The following is a 5,907-nucleotide window of genomic DNA, read 5'->3' as shown; positions in this document are numbered from 1 at the left end:
TGTTTTTTGTGTTCCATAATTGTATTTCCTTCAAAACTCATTTCTACTCTATTATTTATTTCTTTTGTGAATTGATTCGTGATCAACAGTTATGTGAACAAACCAGGAAGTTGGAAATCTAGTTTTAAGGTTACGTTAGGTAAGTCTGTTGACATAGTTTGAGATTTCTGTCTTTCGTTTGCTTCTTCCAAATAGAAAATTGAACTACAAATCAACCAAATATCATAGTCAAACTCTCAAATTGTATATGTATTGGATATTGTATTTTTTTTATCATTCCGAGGTGCAAACGGTGCAAACATTGATACTATATTCTTTCTCTCGCTCAGTTCATCTCTTCCCCTTTATTATTATCAAATTGATTCCCAATTATTCTTTATCTGATTATTGACTATTTCATATTTTTGTCCATTTGGAGATAGTCAAAACGCTGAAAACGTTGACGTGGTTTTTTTCCCTTGTACGGTTGTTTTTTTCTCAAAATTATTAAATTATCATAATTTCAAATGATGGAAAAAAGAATAATTTCTATTTTTTTCGCTCATAACCATTATATTAATTGTAAATTATTGTTCTACAGTTGAGTTTAGTCATTCCATTCTTAGATTTTCCTACTGATTCATAGAAAAGTAATCACTTTTGTCAATTTCGTTTTGCAAAATTAAATTTTGATGATCCCAAATACTGAGGTAACGTATTTTTTTATTATTGTATTCAGTGACTTTATTGTAAACTACAAAATACATGCAATAAAAAAAATTATAAAATTACGTTTTCCCGTTTTTCCCTCTCTCAACGCTAGCGCCTATGATTTTTGAACGGTACCGCACGTACGTCCCTGGGCGCACCATCCCCACCTCTGTCGCTCCGCGCGGAGCTATAGAGTGGGGACAGACGATGGTGGCGCAATGGCAGGGGGGCCGAGCTCCAATGTTATTTGCTCAGATCGAGATTCGCCGAACGCTTGGGGCGCTGCTGCGAGTGGTGGGGGGTACGGGGAATAGGAAGCGACGCTGACGCCATATTTGTTTATGACACATTCAACTGTGCAAAGTGCAACTGTGGCAGTGCGTGTGACTCTGTGAAAGGCAAAATTAAAACAATAAAAAATATCTATTCGACGATAAAAAGGGGAGAGGAATTATCCATAACCTGTGTATTAATGACTCACGGTAAGTAAATTTCAAAAAATGAAATATGAAGATATATAAGGCATATTCAAAGTCCGGAAAATGAAGTCAATTCGTTCCATTCATAGTTAGATCTATTCTGGCAATCGAAATTAAGCTATCTATATTGTAACCCGATTTTTTACTCATTTTCAGTACCAACATGACTATGTGCAGTGTGCAAGGGTGTACAGCAAGTGCAGCACGTTTTTTCAAATTCCCAAAAAGTGACGATAAATTAAGAATTTGGCTGTCGGTTGCTGGGAATGAAAAATTGCTGCCAGGTATGCACAGATTTGTTATACAGAAGAGGAGCTTGTGTTTTCTTCTGAGACTTTCGAATACTTTCGAATACACAATCTCCAATAGCACCAGCACTCAGTTTAGAATGTGGTAAGAGTATTGTTATAGATGAACACGACAGAGTGTCTGAACATAACATGATGGAGAGCCCACAGCCTTCTGATGAGTCTCCTCATAACCAAAACCAAGCGCAGGACAGTGTGATTGTGGAAGACCCAGGGCCTCCAGAGCAACAAGAAAATATAAACCCATCAGGTATAATTGATTCATATTTCTTTTCAACTAAATAGAATTGAGTGAATGGTTTGATAGAATTGGATCTCACAATTATGCAATTAGAAGCCTCACAAAATTCTCAACCTGATTGACAAATTACTTTAATTCATGTGTGCAATAAAACAAACTGATAAAATACGAAATAATAATAGAACTCGTAAAAAAACTACGCAATTAAGACTGTGATAAAACAAAGTAACTAAATGTGATGTTGAATGGCCAAAAATACCCAAATTTATGTGATTTTATTATATAAGGCTCGTGTGCACTTTGAAACTAAAGAAAAAAAATGTTATTTAATACTAATATGTTAGCTAATACTAATGTTATTCAATAAGTATCGTTAGCTCTAAGTATGGCGATATATGATGTGACTAAATGCGAAGATTTCGAAAAAATTATACGCAAAAAAGAGAACATTTCCGAATGCGTTAATTGTTGTTATATTTATCTTTAACTCAACATTTCCTTAAGAATGATAATATACCATGTAACTGCGCGCAGAAATATTGAGAAAATTATATGCAAGGAAGACAGAACCATTCCGAAAAAACAGTCATTGTTGTTGGATTTATTTTTAATTAAAAATTTCTTCACATTCATCCCCACTCCATTCTACCTCATCGACTATTCTGTACTCATCATCCGATCCACCACTCCAGATAGCCCAAAATGGCAAGACCAATTCTGTGATTTATTTTTTTCAGAATATGAATAGATTAATTTTGGAAACACAGTTTTGAGAACGAAAATCGAGAATGAGAATTTCCTCGAAGTTAGGACAAGTAATAGCGAAACTAAGCACAATTATTCTTAGTTTAATTCAAAAGCTATTGAACATCTGACTTTTTAGATCCAATTTCCAGGCAAACATTCTTAGAATCGACGGTGAAGGGACTTGTTTTCAGGATTTCTTACTCGTTGAATTCAATGGCCATGAGATCCTGAAAGCGAGTGGCTTTTCCCTGGAAACCGAAAATGTTGTCTCTATGTATCGTTTGAAGTCGATACCGCCGCGGCAGTAACTTCCGTCTTTCACCCCCTCCTCAACTCATTCTACTGACAACAGCGCACCTAGTAGACAGTTCTTGCGAAACGAGCTCTAATTTTTCCCATTTGAGCTCGACCCCCCTGCGCAATGGGTTAAAAGGTAGAAGGTGTCTATAGTGTGGGCTCCCGTTCTTCGCAAATCATTGTGAGAAGAAAAGTGTATTACTTGGTCAATATAGCATCTAAAGAAAGTACAAATTTTTTTGGTGTTCACTGAAAAATAAAACAATATAAACTGAGTTAAGCTTTAGTGTCTGATTAATGTCTAACAGTCACAGCACGTGCTGAAGAGGTTATGTTTGGAAAGGAAGAATCGGAAGATAATCCGCCGTGTAACAGTGTTGCGTCCTACAGTATCAGTGCCCGCTCAATGTGCCAGTTCAACTGACCCACGTTACGAAACCCAGCTAGTGTCAACAAGAAGAGAACAGCTGGAAAGAAAAGAAGCCGAAAAACAAATGCCAAGAGGCTGATAACAACTCGAGCGCGGGCCAATTCCATTGGAACTCTTAAGGACCTTGTATTGCCAAAAAAAAGAGCTTTAGAGACCAGCTGGGATCAAACAGTAATTGAACTTGCTATTGGAAGAACCCCAACAAAAAAAAAAGGCAAAAGACACTCCAGAGCCGATTGCAGATGTAATTTCTAGTCTCAGTCCCCAAAGCCCTGTCGCTAGCTCATCTTTATTAGGAGAATTGGGTATGGATAATAAAGCAGAGGAAATCCTTGAGGAAATAAGAAGGATCAGAATAGACCGGGCAGAAAAACTTGAGAACCTTCAAGCAAGTGTAAAAGCACAGGTAGTAAAATTTGAAGAGGACCGCAAAGAAAGAATGAAAATGTTTAAGGAGATCCTGCAAAAACGGGATGAAGCGTGGAAAGTGGAATTGACTAAGATCTGGGAAGAAGTTAAGGGTCTTAAAGCCCAGAGAGAAAATTGTGGATAGCATTACTGAAGAGATGCCGAGCAGATACAACCTACAATGGGGGCACAAAATCCTGTTATGGCTGAAGCGGAGAATAAGTATAAAAATTTGCAGATGTTGCTAGACCGTGGGGAAAAGTTGCTGAAAAAGAAGAATATCACAAACAGTGAACTCCCAGTTGAACCGAGCCTATCGCTAAAGCCTATCGCTTAATGATTTTTTAATTTCACATTTTAATGTGAACGATCCAGTAAGCGATGCCTTTCTGGTCAGTAAGGAGAGGAAAATTGTGAAAGTGGTGTTGAATCAGGTGAAGGACAGAGAAGTGATTATGAGGGAGAAAAAAAAGGCTCTGAAAAAATCTTAAATTTTCATTAATCCTGATTTGAAAAGTCGTGAAGCCAAAGCTAAAATTAATCTGAGGAAGGCCGCCAGAGACTATCGCAGTAAAGGAGGCACCACCCTCATTAGGGGCTCGAGAATTTGTCTGGATGGCATTTGGTGGTTTTGAGATGATAGTACGCAGAAACTAGTTGAAGTCCCTGTTGCAACAAAACGAGTCACCAGGCGTCAATCACCCTCACCGGGGTCTACTGTAAAAAATAAATCGGCAACCCCAAAGCCGCCAAAAAACTCAACAATAAGAACCCTAGGCTCATCTTCCGGAACGCCAGGGGGTATGAAAACTTCTTCCTAAATACTAACTTATCGTAATATGACCTCGTTTGTGTCTCTGAAACAGGGCTGACATCGTCGGTTAAACTGTGTGATGCGTGGACACACTACGATTGCTTTTGGGTGAACGCCACTAAGGACAAATCTGAAAGTCATGCAAAAGGTGGCGTTACACTGTTAGTAAAAAAATATCTAAATGGGCATTTAGTGGACTCGGCAAAAAGCTGGATAATCGTTCATGTATCACGTGGCTCCTTTGAGGGTATTATCGGTGCAGTATACTTTCACCATAAAGACAAGATGAGTGAAACTCTTCAGGGCTTCCGTGTGATTATTGAGGAGGTGCAGTTACAATACGGTGAAATTCCGAGTATTTTGGCATGGCATTTTAATGCACGAGTGGGTGCTCCGAAAAATCTCCCTGAGGAACTACTATGGGACACATCACTAGCTGAGATCGGTGAAACAACTGATAGAGTACTGAATGCACGTGGTCTGCAACTGAGTGAGTGGATGACTGACTCGAATTTTGTTTTGATTAATGGCCGCTCGTTGAGTGACTGCCGGTCACTGGACTGCGCCGTGCAGTATACTACGCAATGTACTTTGGTCACATGCAAACTGTTCAAAATAACTATCAATAACAACAAGAACAAAATAATTAACACTTTTGAGGAACATTTTTATCCAAAAGTGCCAAACCTTAATGCAATCATCGCTGAAAGACCGATTTTGTCAACTTAACAAAGTACCCTGACTTAGGCTCGAATCCGCGATCTGAAGATTACTACTCCTAATAATTCATAACCACTGACCTACCGCACAATTTGTTATGTCTTCACTTCAGATTGTCCATTTTAATTTCACCTCGGTTTTATTCAACTCCGCCGTTTTATTATTCAGTTCATAGAGATATTAAGTGATTGAACTATAGTTTAATTGGTAAATTAATTCAATAATGAATAATCATAATGATACCTTTAACAATGATAATTGATATTTAATGACGATTCTTCTTCTCTTCGTGATAATTAGCGAATAACATATGAGGTATTCCACTCAAATGAATCGCTGACCCTCACCCTCTTGGAAATGAATGGCGATTTTTTCTACGATCGGGGAAGTTGAATAACTATCTCAAATTTTTTCAGATTTTTTCGGCAGCCCAGTTCAAAGATGTGATTTTTTTCACATTTTTCCGCTTTTTTCAATAACTTGAGTTGCATTTGTCCGATTGTGATTTACTAAGAGTCAAAATTTTCCATTTTTTACCGCCTATACGATTATTTTTTTGTAATTTTTGTTTTCGATTCCTAGATGCTCAATAATAACGAATTTTCGAAAAAAAAGGAAAAATTAAATTTTGCAAATTACATCACGGTTGATACTCAAATTTTTTTTTCATTAATTCTCATAATTAAAACAAGTATTTCAAGCTATCATTCAAATTGGGCATCCTCCTGGATCTATATTATTTTTAACTTCCCGACCTGAAGGGAGGAGGTCAT

The sequence above is a fragment of the Diachasma alloeum genome, unplaced genomic scaffold (assembly GCF_001412515.2).
Source record: "Diachasma alloeum isolate Michigan unplaced genomic scaffold, Dall2.0 Dall_scaffold_00617, whole genome shotgun sequence".
Lineage (NCBI taxonomy): Eukaryota > Metazoa > Arthropoda > Insecta > Hymenoptera > Braconidae > Diachasma > Diachasma alloeum.
Note: the sequence above shows the minus strand (reverse complement) of the source record.